This window comes from Cebus imitator, unplaced genomic scaffold (assembly GCF_001604975.1).
Source record: "Cebus imitator isolate Cc_AM_T3 unplaced genomic scaffold, Cebus_imitator-1.0 Scaffold611, whole genome shotgun sequence".
Classification (NCBI taxonomy): Eukaryota; Metazoa; Chordata; class Mammalia; order Primates; family Cebidae; genus Cebus; species Cebus imitator.
The window spans coordinates 78,143-102,549 of record NW_016107926.1 but is presented as its reverse complement, the minus strand read 5'-3'; positions in this window follow the sequence as shown (position 1 = coordinate 102,549).

The following is a 24,407-nucleotide window of genomic DNA, read 5'->3' as shown; positions in this document are numbered from 1 at the left end:
GAAATGACTGTCAAGCTGAAGTGAATAAAAAGCTACAATAACTCAACCTAGGAAAGACTACTGCTTTGGTTGAAATGTAGCCTCCAAAATTCATGGGTTGGAACCTTAATTCTCAATGCCAGTGTTGGAAGGTGGGACCTTTTGAAGGTGTTTAGATCATGAGGGCTCTGCCTTCATTAGTAGATTAATGTCCTTATAAAAAGGGCTTGTAGAAACGGGTTTGCTATCTCTTGCCCTTCTGCCTTCTGCCATGCAGATACAGTAAGAGAGGCTGCTGGCACCTTGATCTTGTATTTTCCTGCTTCCAGGATTTTGAGAAATAAATTTTTATTCTTATAAATTACTCAGTCTGTGGTATTCTGTTACAGAAGCACAAAATGAACTAACACAACTACTAATGACTCAAAACTTTAGGAATGAAGATGTGTGTCACGTCACCAAGTAAAGAACCATGACCAAGTGAGGGGATTGCTGTAGGTAAAAAGAATAATAAATGGATAGTCAAAGAAGGCAATAATAAATACCAGCTGCAACCATATGACCAATTATATAAACTAGAACTGTAATTTTCATGAGTATTTTCTCCTTATTTCATTATGAATATGAGTGTATATGCATATATATTTAGATAGATAAAAATATCTTTGTTTTCTTCTCTCTTGTTACCTTATGTAAAATTATTATTTTCTTTATTTGGTGATTAAGTATACTTCAAGGATATGTGCATGGGTGCCAAATTGACAAGTGGTAGACTTGTGATGGTTAATTTTTGTGTCAACTAGATTGGACCACAGGGTACCCAGATATTTGAACAAATGTTATTATGTGTTCGTCTGTGAGAATGTTACTGGATAAGATTAACATTTAAATTAGTAGACTAAGTAAGGCAGATTGCCCCCCATAATGTGGAAAGGCCTCATTTAATCAATTAAAGATCTGAACAGAACAAAATGGCTAAGAAGGAACACCTTCTCCCTGCTACTGAGCTATTTTTCTTTTTCGGCCTTTAGACTCAATCTGTAAAACAATCATTGAGTCTATAGTCCGCTGATTTTCAGTCTATCACTTACACCATCAATTCTCCTGGCATCTTAGTCTGTTAACTCCACCATGGGCTACATGATGGCCAAAAACCACCTGGAGATAAACCCTGACCACCCTATTGTGGAGACGCTGCGGCAGAAGGCGGAGGCAGACAAGAATGACAAGGCAGTTAAGGACCTTGTGGTGCAGCTGTTTGAAACCACCTTGCTCTCTTCTGGCTTTTCCCTTGAGGATCCCCAGACCCACTCCAACCGAATCTACCGCATGATCAAGTTAGGTCTAGGTATCGATGAAGATGAAGTGGCAGCAGAGGAACCCAGTGCTGCAGTTCCTGATGAGATCCCTCCTCTTGAGGGTGATGAGGATGCGTCTCACATGGAAGAAGTAGATTAGGAGTTTATAGTTGGAAAACTGCCCTTGTATAGTGTCCCCATGGCTCCCCCTGCAGCCTTGAGTGCCCCTCTCCCACCTTGCTCCCCCTGCTGATGTCTGGTGTTTTTCTGTCCTGTCCTTTGGTTGAAGGCAGGAAACAAGGTGTCAAGCCCCCATTCTTTCCCTACTCTGACAGCAGGATTGGATGTTGTGTATTGTGGTTTTTGTTTGTTTGTTTGTTCATTTTGTTCTGAAATTAAAGTATGCAAAATAAAAAAAAAAGAATTCAATAAAATACTACCATAAACTGGTTGGATAATACAGAATGGCCATTTGTTTTTCACAGTTATGAAGTCTGGAACATAGAAAATAAAAGCTCCAGCAGATTTGGTGTTTGGTGAGTTCCCCCATTTCTGTTCACAGATGCTATCTTCTCTTTGTGTTCTCACATGGTGGAAGGGACAAAGGAGCTCTCTCTGGCTTCTTTCATAAGGAGGCTAATCCCATTGATAAGGGCTCCACACTCATGACCTCATCTAATCCTAATGACCTCCCAAAGGCCACACCTTCTAATACCATCACATTATGAGACAGAATTTCAATATATAGATTTGACTTTAACAGGGGGAGCATTGTTGAAGTCAAAATAAAATGTAGAGATGAATATCCAAATTACATGTTTTATTCAAGAATCACAGAACTTCAATTCAGAGCATACAGACAGACTGGAGTGGTCTTTGGTATATGTCTGAAGAACTAAGAGAAGGTTGGAGGTTTTATTAGAAAGAAAAATGTTACATATTGTTTTAAAATAATGCTCATTGGTACTAGAAAATCTTTTAGAGGCTGGAAAGCTCTAATTGGTGATGTTAGTGGCTAAAACTAGTCTTAGCGTCATGGCAGGTTGTTTAAACAGCTATGAGGTAAAATTGGTCCTAGAGCTACAGCAATGCATTTTAGCAGGTGGCCTGGTAGAAAATTCAGTTTGGGAGTTGGTGTTATGTGCCCTCAATGTTTTTTTCTACCTAACCCCTTGACTGATTTAGTTGTATATGACAAGAATAGCCAAATATGTATAATCGAGTTTCACAATATAAAGATTTAATCTGCAGCACTTGGATCTCCAGTTTGCTAATGGCAGGTCTTGTGACTTCTCAGCCTCCATTATTGCATAAGCCAATTCCTTATAATTAATCTGTGTGTATATATGTGTGTGTGTGTGTGTGTGTGTGTGTGCATGTGTGCACATGTGTGTGTATGAGAGATACATATATAAAATAATCAAAGATGTGAACAAAATGGCTATATTCCTCCATATGTGTATATATATATATATATATATATATATATGTAAACACACACACGAGAGAAAATATCTTCTATTAAGTACAGAGACAAATCAGCCTCTTTTGATTTCTTAACAGTAGGAATATAAGACTGTTATGATAATCTCCAAATCTTAATTTTTATGCAAGCTGTCTTGTTTTTAAAATATTGCTTAAATATTTTTAATAATCTTGGGCAAAAATAAATATTTTACATATTAATCATAGGTTTATGATCTCTATAATTATTTGTTTCTAACTTTTTACTCAGATTTTTTCTTATGGTTCAATAGGTATGGGTCCTGGCTGGCAGATCTTCCTAATTGCTTATCCTAAGCATCAAGCCAGACTTGAAAGATTTGCTCTGCTGTAATTATTGGCTACTCTGGCAACATAGAAAGGTCTGATGTAGCAGAGGGGCATAGTAATGAAGCGTTAGTAGCTGATTATAATTCATTACCCATAGAGAACCAGGCACAGCCCTGAATGTGATCATGTATAGTGTAACTAGCATACTGGGGACCTCCTTTTGTACTCGCTCTATATTTATCATCAGCTTATCAAAACCAGTCTCCCTAAGGTGCAAGTCTTTTCCTCACTCAAGTGTCCAAAGTTTCATAAATCAGAATTTTGAAAAATGGTTGGTTAAGAGGCCAGTTTTACAGTGGGTATGTTATAGAAAAATAAAACTAGAATGTCATTTGTGATTAACAAGGAGGGAAGTATAGTAAGATTGAAACTCTTTAAAACTCATCTGAGATACTAGAGTCAAAGAGGAAGGAAATGCCATAGAGACGAGTAAATCAAAGGAAGGAATTAAATTCATTATTATTCCAGTAAAAAAAATGTACATTGTCATTCACTTTAATGTGTTTCTTCTTTGACCATCTGACCTGACTCAGTATTAGGCCCTGACGGAGAGAACACCATAGTGATTCCTTCTCAGTTCTTCTTTTTCTCTCTCAACAGTTGCAATTTCTAGCTCCTTTATTGTTGGTCAAAGGAAAAACAGAAAATTAAAGGAAAAGGGCATGATATTTTCATGGAAAGAGCTGTCATCAGAGCTTCCTGTTTGCCATATGCCTAGATATTATTTCTTCTGCAGGCAATTTAGTGAAGAAGTTTTTCATCATTTGTACTTTGCTCCTCTGGCGGGCTATTTATAATTCCTCACTAGGACTTGACATCTTATAATGCAACCTTCATAGTCTCTTTTAATAGGATTATTCTCAACTTATTATAAGTTCCCAAACAACACTAAAACTCTTGAAGAGTCACTCAATGATACAGCAAGTTTATACATTAGTATGCAATTAATTACAAAATGAAAGATGAAATTAAGGGTAAATGAAAGATAACTGATAGATTTTAAAATACAAATGCTATGAATACCTGGAAGATGATATGCCAACTACACTTTATACTACATGTTGATATTTTGTTTGAGGTTCTGTATTGTATACACTTTATTTTCTGTATGATACTTTTGCACATCTTAAAAATCATTTCTAGTTGGGGAAAGACTGCCTCTACTGAGGTTAGCTTATTTGTAGAGATTGGCCCAGCCAGGAGCATGCCTTTGTTATGCAAACTAATAGAAGGAGCCATACTTCCTCTACTTGGCCCACACCCCAGGAAGCAATAGTCGCCTGCATTACCCATCCCAGACCAGGTACCAGGCAAAAAGGAACCACCCCTAGTTTAAAGCCCTACTGAAATTATTCAAATGAGCTAGTCCTAATCTCATCACTGCTCTGCCTTGCCTTTCCCACAAAAAAAAAAAAAAAAAACCCAATGAAGGTTTATTTAACTATCTGAATTAAAACCTATGTGTTAAATAAAATTCTGAAAAATACTTGCTATTAGAGGCCTATATGAAATGCTCATGGATCATTTAAAGATCTTCTAATGATACCTATTTATTTGGATGTGTTCTGTCTGTATACTATCAATCATTTTCTGAACAGTCATGTGATGTAATACAATATGACTGGTGAAATCTCTCAGGAGCAGATGTAACTGACAGAGCTTAAATTGATGTTTTATGAAAATGTACTGTAGATATGCCTTGTTTTTGTTATGGCATATAGCATTAACATCGTATCTTTATGGCTTATGACTTAAAAGGTTAAAAGTTTCAAATATATCTCCAGAGGAGGCAAGATCTCTAAACAAGAATGGTTTAATTCTTTTCTGTTCCCATCTTGATTCTTCTTTGTGTACATTTTCCTCTCTGAAACCAGTCATCATTTGAATTCATTTATTTCTTGGTAGTAGCTATTGCTCCTTTTTCTGCTTCTATTCCTTAAATGACAATCTAGATACTGTATACCTCACAGCTATAAAAGTGAATGTCTTAACTGATCTTTTGTTTCAAGCATATTTCCTCTCTTACATATTCCACATAATAAATATATATACATTTACATACTACCCCGATCTTACCTTCCATCCCAAAACTACAGAGAGATTTTTCATAAGTTTCCATGAACATGTTAGTTTAAAAACAAAATAAAAAATCCTTTTGAGAAGACATGCACAATCCCTAGCAGATGGCAGGGATGGGTTGGATATGTCTATGTGTAATATATTTAGAAACTGAATTAAGCCATGGTTATACAATAGCTAAGCAACTGCTTTTTCAGAAAAGTGGATATTTTTGAACAAAGGGATTTTTTTTTTCCTCTTGATAATATCCATGGATTTTGCTAAGATAGTGTGGGCCTGGGTATGAGTTTGAGAATTAAAAGCACTGAATTGTTCTATACAATTGTTCTGAGGCATTTCTAGAATTTTGACTTCTCTTAATTGTTCCATACATATTGATTGTTCTATACAATTCAGTGGAATAAGTCAAAATTCTAGAAACATCTCAGGAGGGAAAGCATAAGAATGACTGAGTACTATGACAGGAGATCATAATCTTCAGTGCAGAAACAAAAGACAGGGCTGTAAAACTTAAGATTATTTACAGCTCATATTTTATTTGAATGTATTCAATTATTTATGTAAAAATGTTTTATTGAGCCCTACTATTGGTGAGGTACTCTTCTAGGTTCTAGGAATGCTTTGGAAAAATAATAACAATAAAAATTCTAGACTTTATAGAACTTGCATTCTAGTACAATAGGGAGCTGATAAATAAGTAAAATACATATTAGATGAAGATATACGTAAAGAGAAAAATAAAGCATTGAGGAGAGATAGTCAGTACTTACATACACTAAACATTTAAAATTATAAGATTGGTGGTGAGTGAAAGCTGAAAAGCTGATCTGAAGGTGTGTTACATGTGTATCGTCATGGGAAAGATCATTTTAGCAGAAGAAAGAGTAATTGTGAGTGCTGGGAGATAGTTAAGTCCATAGAGTGAAAACAATCATGAGGACAGTGCAGCTGATCCAGAAGGAACAAGAGGAAGAGTGGTTTTACACAGGGCTGGTAAATTATGAAGATTTGTCTCTTACTGTACACAGAAATTTGAGATACAAATTTATTGAGATGACTTGAGCAGAGGAGTGTAACCATCTGAATCCTATTTTAATAGGACCTCTCTCAGTGTTATTTTGAGAATGAACTGTGATTTTTTTAAAAAGTAGAAGTCAAAAGATCAGTTAGAAGTATTTTACAACAATCTCGGCAAAATGTAATAGTAACTTGAAGCATGGTGGTGTGAAAAAAGAGGTTGTAACAAGCAGTCATATACTATCTATTTTTGAAAGATAATCATCTTGCTTCAGATGCAGAAAATGAAAGAAAAGAGTCAAAGATGATTTCGGAATTATTGGCTTCAACTACTGGAATGATGAATTTTATATCAACTGAGAGGGATGAATACTAAGAAAGAAGATTGGAGGTTAGTTCAGTTCAGGAGGTATAAAGTTTTATACAACATCTAAAAGATGTTGATTATGCAGCTGGGCACAGTGGCTCACGCCAGCACCCTGGGAGGCTGAGGCAGGCAGATCACGAGATCAGAAGTTTGAGACCAGCCTGGCCAAGATGGTGAAACCCTGTCTGTACTAAAAATACAAAGCTTAGCTGGGTGTGGTGGTATCCTCCTATAGTCCCAGCTACTCAGGAGGCTGAAGCAGGAGAATCGTTTGAACCGGGGAGGTGGAGGTTGCCGTGAGTTGAGATCATGCCATTGCACTCCAGCCTGGGTAACAGAGCGAGACTCTGTCTCAAAGCAAACAAACAAAAAATGTTGATTATGCAATGGGACATATGAGTCTAGATTTCAACAGACGTCAAATCTGTAGATATAAATCAGCAGTCATCAAGGCATAAGATCTGATGACGAGCTGGGAAGTTATTTTAATGAGAAAGTAGTGCCATACCTAAGCTCTGGGGTACTCATACATTACATCAGGGAGTGAAATATTGGTAAAAATCATAGAGAAGGTGCAGTTATCAGTAATATAGGAACAAATAGGAACAAAGCCCAGATGATAACAGCCTTCATTTGGTGAGAGTGATAAACTATATGCAATGCTGCTAAAATATTAAGATTGAGAATTGATGTTGAAGTTTGTAATGTGAAGATCATTGCTAAGCCTGATAAGAAAGTTTGCTGAGGGAGTAGACACAAGAGCCTGATTGTGATAAATTTAATAGAAAATTGGAAGAGAAATTGAAGACAAATTATCAGCAACTATTTTATGGGATTTTGCTATGAAAAGGAAAGATTGAGGCATTAGCTACAGAAGCAGTGGTATCAAAAAATTAATTGAGGAGATATAACATATGCATAAGGCCACAAGCCTTAAGTACGTAGATTGTTTCATTTTTACCTGTGTACATTCATGTAGTCACTACCCAAATATCATCAATTTGGCTCACTTATTTTTGAGTTATACAAAAATAAAGTGTCATATATATACATTCTTTAGATGCTTACTTTTTTCAACTCAAAAATAATAAATTTAGGCATGGTATGGTAAAATGGCTCATTTTGACACATTTGATATTACAATGTGTAATATCAAATTTTATAATTATACCACAAATTATTCACCCATTCTACTACTGTTGAACCAGGTCCTTATAACTTAGAAATTACTATTAGTGAAACTGTTTAGGACATTCTTGTACATATTTTTTCATGGATATCATCATGAGTAACCCTCTGGATCACCTCACTGAGTTAAAGTGGTGGCTCACAGCTATAATCTCAGCCCTTTGGGAGGAAAAGGTGGGAGGATCACTTGAGCCCAGGAGTTTGAGACCAACCTGGGCAACACAGCAAGACTACACGTCTACAAAAATAAATTATAAATAAATAAATAGGCCAGGTGTGATGATGCATGTCTATACTTCCAGCTACTCAGGAGGCTAAGGTAAGAGGATTACTTGAGCCCAGCAGGTAGAGGCTGCTGTGAGATATGATCATGCCACTGCATGCCAACTGAGGTGACAGAGCAAGAACCTGTCTCAATAATAATAATAGTGATAATTAATAATTATAAAATACCCAGATATCTGTTAAAACATTATTTCTGTGTGGTTGTGAGGGTATTTCTGGAAGACATTAACATTGGAATTAGTAGATTGAGTAAAGAAGATTCCTCCTCACTAATGTGGCCCGGCATCATCCAATACATTGGGAATCTGGATAGGCCAAAAAGGCAGAGGAAGGACTTACTCACCTTCTCTTCTTCTCCCACCATTTGTGCATCAGAGCTCCTGGCATCATGTGCCGTTTATATCTCTCCCTACACTGTAGTTTGCATTTATTTTAAGCAGGTTAATTTCGCTCTTTGAATACTTGTTCTTAATTTTCTTGAAGCCTAATATGTTAGATAGGTTTTTGAGAGAATATACTTTATTAGTTTCTGTGTTTTGTTTTTTAGATTGATTTATTTGTCACTGCTGTTACTGTTATTTTCTGACTTTCTTTGTGTTAATTCCTTTACTTTTATAGATTCTTGGGTTAGAAGTTTAGTAAATCATTAATTTTAAACAAGTCTTATTTTCCTACATATTTATATTTAAAGCTATAAATGTCCTCTTAACACACTTCAACTGCATGTCATGAGTCTTAACCTGTTGTGTTTTCATAATGGTTTTTTAATGTTCATTTTGGTTTCTTTTTCAAAATACCAATCATATAGAAGGAGTCTTAATTTTCAAATGTTTCCCAGTAAATTTTCTGTTATTGAGCTCTAATTAAACTCCACAATGGTCAGAGAATATCCCTTGTATAAATTTAATTCTGTGAAAACTATGAAAACCAGCCCTATGGCCAGGATATGACCTAGTTTCATAAATGCACCACTTGCATGTGAAGAGTTTATCTCTACTTTTGATGCACATGAACTTTAATATTTCTTCTTCCTGTACAACCTCTGAAATCTCTGGTAGGTAATCCAGTCTTATAGTGGCTGCTCTCTATAAGCCTCTTAGAATTTTGTCTTGTGCATATACGGAATAGGGGCCAGCCCAGGAAATGATGGGAATTCTTACACAGATTTATCAGACTATTTTTCTGCAAATCCTCCCTCTGTGGATCTTCACCTAAGAAAAAGTTCAAAGCTTTAAGGCAGCTCTGATCTTCAATCTCTTTTTCCTCCATGCAGAAAGACAATTGTGATTTGAAAACCTGCTCTTGCTTTTACTTTCTATTCCATGACTACGTAGACAAGGCTCTCTTAAATAATGCCTGATTTAGTACAAAAAAAATCACTTCCTTTATTTATCTTCCTCCTTTATTTTCCTAATTTTATGCTGGTTAATTGTTTCCAATTTCTGTAAAAAGCGTTTCTTTAGTATGTTAGGATTTATAATTATTAATAAGAATAATATAAGTATGGCTTTACTCATTAATGGTCATAACTGGAAGGGCTTTCAAATTTTTTAAGGTAGAAAAATAACAACATGTTCATGTGTATATAGGAATAATCCTGCAATATCATAAATAATAATAATGCAGGAGAAAGTGAAACTTTTTTGGAGTAAACGCTTTGAATAAATGAAAACTACTGAGATGTGTAGGTAAGGTGGTTATTTTCCCTGTGAGAATGAGGTCTTCAAAAAAAGTAAAATAACCCAAACTAAAAAAAATGTAATCACGGGAGATTTCTTCAGTAAAATAAGAAGTAATGCCATTAGTTTGATGTGATAATAGGAAAAGAAGTGCTGGATTTTGATGAAATTACAAAATTATGAAATAATCAACTAGGACCTTGAAAACGGGAAAGCCTAAATTCTGTGCAATCCAACTGTCAACAGTGTAAAGCCTCAGTTGAAGTTATTGATCATGAATTTCCTATGTGAGGAGGAGACTCGTTTTTCTCATTAGTATTCAGCTGTTTAAATACACATGAGGCGAGGGTAGATGTTTACGTTTAATAAGGATTGCAGTTTAACCCAGTGAGTACTATGAAGCCAGAAAGGATTTGAGGGCTTTATGTCAAGAAGTGACTCTGATGATTTTCCTTGTGATGTTAGATGGGTGAGAGATGTATGAAGTAGGTCATGGACAATAAAAACCAGATAGGATCTAGGGACTAAGGCACTTTCAGATTTGTTCTGAGGGTCTGGTTGGACTGCTACAGGAAATGAGCCAGAAGATCAGAGGTAATGGTCAGCACATACAGTACTTTGAATGGAGATAATGTAAACCTCTGCATTTTTTCTTGTCTCCCAACTTTCACTAGAGCACACTGTAGAAACAATTGACTTAAAAATGGTAGTGCGGGCCGGGCACGGTGGCTCATGCCAGTAATCCTAGCACTTTGGGAGGCCGAGGTGGGTGGATCACCTGAGGTCTGGAGTTCAAGACCAGCCTGGCCATCATGGTGAAACCCCATCTTTAAAAAAAAAAAAAAAATGGTAGTGCGGATATGTTTGTGTGTGTGTGTGTGTGTGTGTGTGTGTGTGTGTGTGTATAAAAATTAAAACAAAGGGCAAAGTTTTACAATTGGGCAAATGTAGTAGAGAATAAGAATAGCCCAAATGTAATGGCATATGATTGCTAAATTGAACTAATTTAGCAGAAGCAGGATTTATGAGCCATGCATGATTATAAGAACATATGTCTCTTGGGAATATTCAGAAATCCTGTGGAGGGCAATGCATGTTTCAATATCACTGTAATGAAAGTTTAAGGACATTTTATTTCTAAGTAAAAGAGAATCAATCTAGCTGGTGTCTGGGATATATTTGGAGTTTCCCACTGATCTCTCTCAGTGAGTCACAGTATTTTTGAACAATAAAGCCCAAGTGACAAAACACAGCTTTAATTAAAATAGAACCTTACAATCTTAATTATATCATCTGTCAAATGGTATTTTCTAAAAATTCAATAAGAAGTTAACTTAGCTTTTCTACTAGTTTATATCTTCACTTATCTGAAACATAAGCCAGCATTGAATAATATTAGTGATAGTTGTTATCATAGACATTGTTGCTAGATGTTATTGAACATATTTTCAAAATTTACCATTTTATAAGATATGTTCATGATAGCTTTTAATTTTCTTTATTATGATGAATAATTTTGGTTATTATTTGCATAGCGTTCGATGACAGCACAGTAGAGATATCTGGGCTACATGAAATATAAAAATTCTCTATCACATAGGACACCTCAATTGGAAGATTTAAATAGAAAATTAAAATATTCCTATGGGCCTGCTAGAGTGGCCCACATCTGTAATTCCAGCACTGGGGGAGGCAGAGGCAGGAGGATTTCTTAAGTCCAGCAGTTCTAAAACTCAAGACTCTGTCTCTCTCTCAAACAAAACAAACAAACAAACAAAAAACCATCTGGGCATGGTGGCATATACTTGTAGTCTCAGCTACTTGGGAGGCTGAAGTTGGAGGATTGATTGAGCCCAGGAGGTTGAGGCTGCAGTGAGCAGTGTTCACTTCAATGCACTCCAGCCTGGGGAATAAAGGAGATGCTCACTCAAAAAAAAAAAAAAAAAAAAAAAAAAAAGGCCAGGTGCAGTGGTTCACACCTGTAATCCCAGCACTTTGGGAGGCTGAGGCTGGTGGATCACTTGACGTCAGGAGTTTGAGACCAGCCTAGTCAACGCGATGAAACCTTGTTTCTAATAAAAGTACAAAAATTAGCCGGGCGTGGTGGTGCACACATGTAATCCCAGCTGTTAGGGAGGTGGAGGGACAATTGCTTGAGCCTGGCTGGCAGAGGTTTCAGTGAACAGAGATTGGCCACTGCACTCCAGTCTGAGTGACAGAGCGAGATGCTGTCTTAAAAAAATAAATAAAAAATAAAGTGTAATATTTGTATGGAATAAGATATAATAAAAAGAAAAATACAGATAATATACTGGAAAACATGTATAATACATATAGATGGCAAAGAACAGCATCAATAATATATAGTGAGTTTCTATAAATTGATAGGATAAATTCATACCATATTACAAAATAAGTATATTAATGATTGTAGAATTTGTGTATGTGTGATATTTTGTTATTTTGATTTAATTTTCATGAGTCACATGATTCTTAGCTTTGCTTCATATGTTTTTCCCTTTTGACAAAATGCATAATCATGTCTCTGGTCCAGGAATTTTTGGGTTGTTTGTGCTCTTCTTTCTATCTTTGAGGAATATATTTTTGTATATGTAGATAATAATATTTTTTCAATTCTGTATCATGAGAACCTACTTCCAGTTATAAATCATCTTTCATTTTCATTAATACATTTTCCTTAAAGTGAAAAGTAGAAATTAAAATTAATTTTCTTCATATGGAAAATAAGTTTTCCACTTTCAATTATTGAAAAGTCCTTATATTCCCAATTTGCCCAACATGCCATTAATGTACTACATATTGTCTTCTATTCCGTGGATCTGTCTCTGTGCTTACCATACTGTCTTACTTAGAAAAGCTTCGTAACAGGTCTTGACATGCTGTAGGACAAACCCTGACTTCCTAGTCTTCATTTTCCTTTTGTTTATTTTTTTATTTTGTTTTTAATTTTCATGAGTACAAAAGTATATATACTTATGGGGTATATGTGATGTTTTGATACAGGTGTACAATGTGCAATAATCACATCAGGCCCAGTCTTTGTTTTTAGAAGCATGTTAGCCAAGAAAACTTAACACTTATTGTCAACCATGTTATCTATAATTCAAAAGTTCAGTATCTAACTGGCAACACACACACACACACACATGCACACACACACACACATTTATGTATATATATGGTGATGGTTAATTTAATGTTTCAACTTAGGTAGGCTTCAATGCCTTGTTTAATAAAATACTATTCTAGATGTTCCTATGATGGTGTCTTGTAGATATGGTTAACATTTATAACCAGTTTACTATAATTAAAGCACATGACCCTCCATAATGTAGGTGGGCCTAATACAATCAGATAAAGTTCTTAAAAGCAAAAACTAAGGTTTCACTGGGAAGAAGGAATTCTGCCTTAAGACTGTAACATCAAAATCCTGCCTGAGTTTCCAGCCAGCTGTCCTTCCCTACAGATTTTAGACTAAAGACTGCAACATAAACTCTGATTTCAATTTTCATTCTTCTAGCCTACCTAACCTTACAGATTTAGGTTTGCCTGCCCCCACCAATCACATGAACAAATCCCTTAAAATAAATTTTTCTTTCTCCCTGTATATTCTATGCTTATTTCTCTGGAGAATACTGAATATAATGAATGTTAGAAATAGAGATAAGAGGAAAAGAAAAGAATATGAGGATTCACAAAGGAAGAAATGGAAATTATCAAAAAATTTGGTAATAGATATCTAACTAGTGGCTAAAAAAAAGGCAAATAAACCCAACAATAAAAAAATATTATTTTTATACATTCAATAGACAAAACGAAACCAAACTAAAACACGATGATCAATTCTAGCTAATACTGTTAGGAAATGAGAAAAATTGGAAAAATAAACATTTTCCCATATTGCTAAGAAATGTGAATTATTATAATTTTATTATGTATGAGCTATTTTGTCTATTTACATTTTACTTTGGCATGACCTATTATATCCAAAGATAAGTTGGGTAGTTGGCTACCCAACCCCTGACTCGATAATGGTTGAATAAAGTCCATCTATATGTGCTATATTTTTCAGCTAGTAAAGCCATTTAAAAAGTGTTGGTTAGAGTTTTAGGGAACATGTTAGTGAATAAATAATTATTTAGTGAATAAATAAATAAATAATTATCATAAATAATTATTTATGATTGTACATTTGTATAATTTGGACAAGTAACGTTAATAATTAATTTGCAATTTAAAAGTAATAAGAATTACATACTGAAATATAAAAATAATAAATCCATATTTGAAGAGAATTAGTTTAATTATTAATTTGTTATTTAAAAAGGTTGTTAAATACATTCTGGTTACATTTTCTATCATTAAAACCACTAAAAATACTGTCATCTTGCATCTGTATTTATCTTTCCTATTTCTTTCTTCTTGCATTATTTAAAAGTTGTTCGTTTCTTGAAAATTCCATTTTTCAGCTGGGAGCAGTACTTATGCCTGTAAACCCAGCACTTTGGGAGTCTGAGACGGCAGGATCAGGCTGGAGTACGAGACCAGCTTGGCCAACATGGTGAAACACTGTCTATATCAAAAATACAAAAATTAGCCAGGCATGGTAGTGAGCTCCTGTATTCCCATCTACTTGGGAGGCTGAGGAGCAGGGGACACTTGAACTGGCAAGGTGGAGGTTGCATTGAGCTGAAACTGTGACACTGCACTCCAGCCTGAGCAACATATCGAGAGTCTGTCTCAAGAGAAAAAAAAAAAGAAAAGAAAATTTTATTTTTTATTGCAATTTTTAGAATATAAATGTCTATGAACTAAGGAAGAAGAAGCAGAAATAAGATTAAAAAATTATGGGTTGCTCAGACTGGGGTAACATAGCTGTAAATAGGAACCTTATCATTTACATGTGTTTTAGCTTCTCTAAGTCAACATGGAGTATTTTAACCTTTTCTGACCTGGTGATTCCAGTGTTCATTCATCTAAAAATGTAGAGTCCTTTGGCTATACCTATGTAAATAACATTTCGAGAAATATTTGTTTATGAATATTTAGACACAATCTTGACCAGAAAATACATACTTTATTTTTTTAAGTTATGCTAATTTTTCCTTTATAAGCCTCCCTTGTTGGATTTCTTATGTTTCAATTTATAAAGCCAGTGTTGTGCTGTACATGAAGATGCTTTAGACCACATATACAACAGTGAGCCCATAAGTTTATAATGAAGCTGCCTATGTAAGTGTACCATTTTTTATATTTTATACCATGTTTTTACTACATCTTTTCTGTTTAGATTTGTTTTTAGATACACAAATACTGTGTTGCAATTTTCTACGGCCTACAGTATTCAGTACAGTAACATACTGTACAGGTTTGTAGCCTAGGAGCAATAGGCTATATCAGTAGCCTAGGTCTGCAGGAGGCTGAACCATCTAGGTTTGTGTAAGAACTCTCTATGATGCTTGCACAATGGTGAAATCACCTAACAATGACTTTCTCTCATCATTAAGAGACACATGATTGTATTTAATTTAATTCCTTACTGGGAAAATAATTATCTTGTTTATGTTGAAACCATGTTAGCATTTGCCTTCATTTCTAATAACTGAAAGAATGTCAAAAATATATAATTTTTTAAATAGAAAAGCCTGTTTGAAAATGGAAAACATGGCCAGGCCTGGTGACTCACACCTGTAATCACAGCACTTTGAGAGGCCAAGGCAGGTAGATCATTTGAAGTCAGGAGCTTGAAACCAGCCTGGCCAACATGGTGAAATTCTGTCTCTACTAAAAATAAAAAAATTAGTCAGGCATAGCAAGCACCTGTAATCCCAGCTATCCAAGCTACTTGTGGGAGGCTGAGGCAGGAGAATCCCTTGAACCTGGGAGACAAAGGTTTCAGTGAGCTGAGATTGTGCCACTATACTCCAGCCTGGGTGACAGAGTGAGACTCTGTCTCAAAAAAAAAAGGAAAATATGAACAAGATTATTATAGTTGTTTAAGTTCTGAAAGTTACAAACACATTAACTATGGTAAAGATAAGCAAGGTTATACATACATACTTCAATTTTAAACAGCTTTAGGAAAACTGTGGCATAATACTGTAAAACAAAGCATGCCAATATCTAATTGCAACATATTAAATAATATATTTTGTAATATCTACCTATACTGCTATTTTGCACAAATGTTCTTCAGTATAAAAATTTTTATCACTCACAGTAATATTGGTAAGTAAATGTTTCAGATAAAGACATACAAATTTTAATATTTTGAGGAGCAAACCATTGAGCTTTCAACAATAAAAATGACCAAACCTCTAAAGAGTTATACGTGAGAAACACACAATAGGAACCTTTTGTATAAAGCTGAAACATTGCTGCTTCTGACTGACAGAGAGAAGATTGATCTAGTAACAGGTATGTGTTTCTACACTAGGATTTATGGAAATTGTCTCTTTTTCTTTTTCTTTCCTCAGTTATCTTATGGGTGATGTGCAATAATTCTGCGCTACTACTCCCAAATCTTTGGATAATTCTTTAACACTGGAGGATCACACTTGAAATGATCTGTGTGTGCACATGCACAAAATGAGAAGACTTTTGAGGTGAGGACTATAAATATGCAAAGCAATACGAACAATTGTAAACCTGATTTTCTTTTCATCTCACATTTTTTTCCCCTCTGGAGATAGTCAATTTTAGAAGATTAAACAATTATTTGTATATTGACAAATAGACGGCTGATTTTGCTTTACAGACAAAACAAATAGCTGATGTCTACTGAGGGTTTAAGAACATGTGCTTTGTTTCAATTTGAATAATCCAGAGTCAGGCACGAAATACTATGAAATTTTAGCCTGAAGGTCACAGACCACCCTTTTATGAAATTAAACCAACCTTTTAAATGGTGAAAAGCAGGTTTGCTAACAAATAGCTTTGTCTTCCTGCAAACCTCATGAGAATTCATTCATGCTGACTCCTTATCTTAACGTGTAACACAATCACCAATTAGTGTCAAAGTTACTGGAGCCATCACACTCCCAACTGCATTAACCTTATGTACTGGTTCAAGGAAAATGCAATTATTCCTCTTCTAAACTAATCACTAATTTCAAAGCTATTATTAACTAATTTAATCTTTAAATTGGCATAACCTATCACACTGCATATCAAATTTATTGCTCAAAGAAAAGGAAGAGTATTCGGATACGTGTTAAAACCAAAGCAAGTGGAAAATAGGATTTTCTTAAATTCAGTTGCAGAGAAACCATGCTTTAACCTTGTCCAGGTCAGAACCACTGTAAGAAAAAAAAAAGACATTATTCATGTCACTGAAGACTAAGAGTGATTTTTCTAATTCCCTGGCATATTAATGACCAACAATGAGTGAACCCCTTAAGTACCTCATTTATTGGCTTAAATATGAAAATGTTTTAGAGATTAGAGAGGAAATTGTTTGAATTAATTAACTGAGCTGGCGCTCAAGGGATATAGTACAAGATTTTTAGACAAAAGCTGGGAATTTACAATAATGACATTTCTTTCATGGTTAGAAAATATAGCACCAGTGGGATTTGGAGGCACTCTTAACATTTTAGCTGGTGTCTGTTGAGGGCTTAAGAACCCTCTGAAACCATTTATTTTATTCATTGGAGACTTCTCTCAATTACAGTATAAAAGGCATCACATTAAAATAGCCATGAGGCCCACAAATTTCATCATATAAGTGGAATCGGATAACCGGCACAATGAAAATTTAGAATGCAAATGGAAGCTATTAAAGTAATAGCATCATTTTAAAATATTCTTTTTGCAGGAAAGGTAATGTAGAGAAAGATAAAAACAGAAGTGTTGTACATGGTTAGCTTAATCACGTTTTCATTTCTCTTGTGGGTTATCTGTTGCAAATGAGAATCCTCTGTGCTTAAGAATCCATCCATATGATGGTTCTTCCTATTAGCATGGTAGAAGAATATGAAAAACATTTTGGTTTAAGCTGGATTATGTAAATACTCAAAAATATAAACTTCAAGGTTGGCCTAACACATTTGTTTACTGATTCATTTATCTAGGTATTTATAATTAATTTTCCCATTTCTACATCATCAATCAATTATTTATCTATCAAAATACTTTTGATGTGCCTTGTCCTTTGGTTTGTGGAGATGGATCCCTCAAAAACAGATTAATGCCCTCCCACTGTGGGTAAGTGAATTCTCACTCTTAAAGGAATAGATTAGTACAATGAGGAACTGCTTATTAGAAAGAGGCTGGCTTCCTCAGTTTCTCTCTTTTGTTACTTTTCTTGCCATGTCATTTCTGCAAATGCCTGCTCTCCTTCTGCTTTCCATTAGTTGAAGCAGCATGAGACTCTCGCCAGATGCAGCTACCCAATCTTGAATTTTCCAGCCAACAGAATTGTGAGCCAATTAAAACTATTCTCTTTGTAATTTCCCAACTTCAAATGTTCTATTAGAGCCACATTAAATTGATTAAGACACTATCCATCTATCACCCATTCATTCATCTGTCCATTCATCATTAATCTATTCATGTCTAGATTGATCAATCCATGTTATGTAAAGTGAGACCTGATTTACTACAAATAGATTATTTGGAAGTGCTCCATGTTAACACAGAGTTTGACTCATTGGATCAACTTTGGTAGCAACACTCAAGCATGTTACATGTGTCATTACCCTTCCTGTAAAAATAACTTTATTATCTTTATTTACATATAAAAATGTAAAGTTCAAAGTCTTTTAGGCCCCCAAAATCAATCTTTGTTTCAGTTTTAACACGTTTACTCAGGTACAATCAACATAAATTACACATTTTAAAAGTATAAAATTTGGTATTTACTTTCTTATATACGCATGAAAATATCACAAGATAATGAAGATATCTCTCATTCGAAAGATTTCTAATAAACCTTTGTGATCTCTCTGTTTCTTTCCCCCACAACCTTATGCCACAGGCAACTTTTAATTTGTTTTCTGTCAATATGGATTATCTTACATTTCCTAGAAATCTATTTTATTTAAATAGAATCATACAGTATATGCCGTCTTGCCTATTTCTCCCAATCAGCATAATAATCTTGTGACTCATCAATTTTGTAGTTTGTATCAATAGTTTATTATTTTTATTACTGACTACTGTTATGCTGTATGCATATACAACAATCTATCCGTTCATCTATTGATGGGTATGGGGTTGTTATCAGTTTTGGGCTATGAACATGCATATAATACATTTACATAGATAAATGTTTTTAGTTTTTCTTATAAACTGAAATTTCTATTTAGGATCAAAATTGAATTTGAGTCATATTTTATATATGTTGTCAGGCATAGATCAAATGTCTTTCTTTTGTCCCTAATTATTACATAAAGCTACTGTTTTAGCAATATTTAAAAAAAATACTATCTATTATGATATATAAATACTATATATCTATCTATTATGTAATTAATTGACTCTATGCTTTTCTTTAAAAGTAGCTGACAACACCCATATGTTCTGATTCTGCTCATTAATTCATGTCTCTTAGTATCAATATCACACTATTCTTAAATATTGTAGCTTTATAATAAATATTGAACAAAGGTAATCCTAATCTTCTACTTTGTTGCCTCTTCTCAAAGTTGTTTTCACAATTCTGTGTTCTTTACCCTATAAATTTTAGAATCTGTTTAAGAATTTCTATCAAAAGTTTTGTGAAATGGCATTGTATCCATAGATCAACCTCAGGAGAATTTACATTATCAAATTAGAGTTCTCCAATTCATGAATATGTATACACCAGCATTTACTTAGGTCTTTATTACTTACATCAGTGTTTTGTAATTTTTATTATTTAGGTCTTTCACATATTTTGTAAAAATTGAGTCCTTCTAAGTGGATAGATCAAGGAGTTCAAGACCAGCCTAGCCAACATGGCGAAAACCCTGTCTCTACTAAAAGTAGTATGTAGTTCCAGCTACCTGGAGTGCTGAGGCAGGATAATCACTTGAACCTGAGAGTCAAAGGTTTCAGTGAGCTGAGATCGCACCACTGTACTCCACCCTGGGTGACAGAGTAAGACTCGGTCTCAAAAATAAAAAAAATAAAAAAAATAAAGGAGTCCTAAATATTTTATATTTTGTATTACTCTCATAAATGTAATTGCTTTTAATTTGAATTACTGTCTGTTGCTATTACTATATAGAAATACAACTGATTTTATATTGTGCTCTTGCAACTCTGCTAAATTCACCAATTCTAGTAACATTTTGTAAATTCCATAGATATTTTACAATATAATGGTCATGTCTGTACATGAAAACAGGCTCATTTCTTTTTTCAAATGTATATATTTTTAAAATTTTCTTGTGTGATAGCACTGACATGATCAGCCAGCCCAATGATGAATATAAATGGTACAAGAAGAATCCTTGACTTATTTATAACATTAGAGAAGAAACATTCAGTGTTTTACCATTAAGTATGATGTTACCTATCAGTGCTTTTTATAGAAGCTCTCTGACAGGTTGATAAAGTATCCTTCTCTTCTTAGTTTGTTATTTACTTTTTTAAAATCAGGAATGGATGTTTAATGCTTTCACAGGCTTTTTCTGGATAAATTGAAACGACCATATGATTTTCCTTCTGAAATTTATCAGTATGTTGAATTACATATTTTTTTATTATTAAGTTAAACTTGAATTTCTAAGATAAACAACACTTGATCATGTTACATTATCTTTTTTACATTATATTGGGTTTGATTTTCTAAAAAATTTTTTGGGAGTTTATTATGAATATTTTCTTGTAATGTCTTTATTTGGTTTTGGCATCATACATTAGATGGAGACTATTCTCGTTTATTCTATTTTCTTAAACATTTTTGTATAATTTCTTTACTTTTTCTTTAGTGTTTGATAGGAGTTGACATTGAAGCTATCTGTATTTAATGCTTTCTTGTGAAAATAAACTAATATTTGGAGTTTTTAAAGTGTAAATAAATTATTTCACAGGTATCAAGCTAAGCAGATTTTCTGTTTCTTTTTTAGTGACTATTGGTAGTTTGTGTCTTTTGGAGGATTTGTTCATTTCATGTAAATTATTATATTATAAGCATAAAGTTGTTCTGTTTCCTTACTACCATTTTAATGTCTATAGAATCTGTAGTGATACCATCTCACTCATTACTAATATTAGTGATTTGGGTTTTCTCCATTTTTTTTCTGATTTATCTGTCTAGATGTGATAAATTGTGTTGACATTCCCCAAAACCTGTCTTTTCATGTCATTGGTTTCTCATACTTGTTTAAGCAGTGAGTCCCCCTTCCACCTGACCCCACACCTGGGCAACTACCAGTCTGTTTTGGTCTCCATGAAGGTTAATGTTATACATATTTCACGTAAATTCTGTCATAAAATATGTGGTCTTTTATGTCCACCTTCTTTCATTTTCCATAAGGTTTTCTTTTTCTTTAGATTTTACTTACCAGTGTATAATGTTTTCAAGGTTCACACTTACTATATAATGTGTCAGTACTTCGTGCCTCTTTTTAGCACATAATATTTCATTATATAGATATATCACATTTTGTTTATCCAGTTTTTTCATGATGGAGATTTGGACTGTTTTCACATTATGGCTAATGTAAATAGTGCAACTATTGTCATTTGTATGTATTTGTTTGAATACCTAGTTTTAATTTTTTTTTTAGGAGTATACATACTAGGAGTGAAATTTCAGTGTCATATGTTAATTCTATGTTTATCTATCTGAGTAACCATCAAACTGTTTCTACAGTATTTACACAATTATAAATTCCCCAAAACAATGTGCAAGAACTTCAATTCTTCATCTTTATGCTTGTTATCAATTTCTTTGGTAAAATATTGTTATTAATACCATCTTAGTGATTGTAAAGTAACATCTCATTGCATGTTTTGAATTGCATTTTCTAATAACTAATGATGTTGGGAGTTTTTTCGTGTAATTGTTAACATCGGAAAATGTATATTCAAATCTTCTGCCCATTTTTAAATTAGGTTGTTTCTTGTTGTTATTGAATTTCTAGTTTTCTGTATGTATTCTGGACACTGGACTGTCATCAAATACATCACTTGCAAACACTTTTTTCCACTCTTTAGGTTGTCTTTTTATTTTTGTGATTATGTCCTTTGATGTACAGAAGTTTTCCTTTCAAAAAATAAAGTCCAATAATTTATCTGCTGCTTCTTCAGTTGATCAGGTTTTGATGTCATATCTATGAATTCATTAACAAATACAAAGATTTCTAAATCTCTGGTCCGCTTAAAATTACTGGAGTGGATTTCTCTTCTATCTTTTGTTGTTGTTGCTCTTGTTTTCCAAAATAGCATAACCAATTCATAGTACATTTTTCCATTTTTCTGTCTATAAGTGTACTGATACACTCTTTCTGGAAGGAAGAGGTTATGATATAGAATCATAAGACTGAAATCAAGAGAAGACAAATGCAATAATATACCTTTAATTAATTAGTGTTTAAATCATATCTATTTCCTGTAATTCAGGAATCCCACTTTAAAGATTCTTATAGGGAAATAAAAATTTCTTTTTATAAAGTTATATAAATGGTGTTCATTGCAATATTTGAAGAAAATAAAAATGTAGACTGCATGAGTGATAAAAGTAATATAATAAAGTATAGAAAAAATGAAAAACAATATAGTTCTCAAAGAAAATTACTTCAACTACATGTACTGAAGTGACAACAGATAAAGATTTTTGATGTGTTGTGAAAAATCAAAGTCATAAAAGACTATCTAAATGAAAAAAACTCCCTAAAACATAAAAATATTTTGAATACTATAGCAATATAAAACTTCATTTTTAATAAATCTAGTTTAGCTAACAATAAATTTATCTGGAAACATAGCAAAGTATAAAGTAAAAATCAACAAAGTTAAGAAAGAGCTGGGGCCCAAAGAGATGCGATAGTTACACTAAACAATAAACTAGAAATTTACCTATTATAGACATTGTAAGTCAACAGCATCAGACACTAAAAATGTAAAGATTAAATTTACAATAAATTTTGATAAGATGACTATTAAAATAGAGTCTGTAAAATAAGTTTTAAAGTATTTATAATACTGAAACAAGTTTTAAAAAATAGAACAAGTTGAATTTTGTTGAAGGACTTCTCTGCATCGATTGAGATAATCATGTGGTTTTTGTCTTTGGTTCTGTTTATGTGATGGATTACATTTATAGATTTGCATATGTTAAACTAGCCTTGCATCCCAGGGATGAAGCCCACTTGGTTGTGATGGATAAGCTTTTTAATGTGCTGTTGGATTTGGTTTGCCAGTATTTTATTGAAGATTTCTGCATCAGTGTTCATTATGGATATTGGCCTGAAATTTTCTGTTTTAGTTATGTCTCTGCCAGGTTTTGGTATCACGAGGATGTTGGTCTCATAAAATCAGTTAGCGAGGATTTCCTCTTTTTTTATCATTTGGAATGGTTTCAGGAGAAATGGTACCAGCTCCTCTTTGTACGTCCAGTAGAACTTGGCTGTGAACACATCTGGTCCTCTATGTTTTTCGGTTGGTAGGCTATTAATTGCTGCCTCAACTTCAGACCTTATTATTGGTCTATTCAGGGATTCAACTTCTTCCTGGTTTAGCCTTGGGAGGGTATAAGTGTCCAGTAATTCACCCATTTCTTCTAAAATTAATGGTTTATGTGCATAGAGGTGTTTGTAGTAATCTCTGTTGGTAGTTTGTATTTCTGTGGAATTGGTGGTAATAAGACTTTTATCATTTTTTATTGCATCTATTTGATTCCTTTTTTTTGTTGTTGTTGTTGTTTGGCAGTTGGGCTAGCAGCTTACCTATTTTGTTGATCTTTTCAAAAAACCAGCTCCTGGATTTATTGATTTTTTGAAGGGATTTTTGTGTCTCTGTCTCCTTCAGTTCTGCTCTAATCTTAGTTATTTCTTGTCTTCTGCTAACTTTTGAGTTTTTTTGATCTTGCTCCTCTAGTTCTTTTAATTGTGATGTTAGGGTTTTGAATTTAGATATTCCCTCACTTCTCATGTGGACATTTATTACTATAAATTTCCCTCTGGACACTACTTTAAAGGTGTCCCAGAGATTCTGGTATGTTGTGTCTTCATTCTCATTGGTTTTGAAGAACATCTTTATTTCTGCCTTCATTTCATTATTTATCCAGTAGTCTTTCAGGAGCAGATTGTTCAGTTTCCATGTAGTTGTGCAATTTTGAGAGAGTTTCTTAATCCTGAGTTCTAATTTGATTATACTGTGATATGAGAGATAGTTTGTTACGATTTTCATTCTTTTGCTTTTGCTGAGGAGTGATTTACCTCCAACTATGTGGTGAGTTTTATAGTAGATGTGATGTGGTGCTGAGAAGAATGTATATTCTGTGGATTTGGGGTGGAGAGTTCTGTAGATGTCTGTTAGGTACACTTGGTCCCCATCTGAGTTCAAGTCCTGGATTTCCTTGTTAATTTTCTGTCTCACTGATCCATCTAATATTGAGAGTGGAGTGTTCAAGTCTCCCACTATTATTGTGTGGGTGTCTAAGTCTCTTTGTAGAGACTTAGACCTTGCTTTATGTATCTAAGTGCTCCTGTATTGGGTGCATATATATTT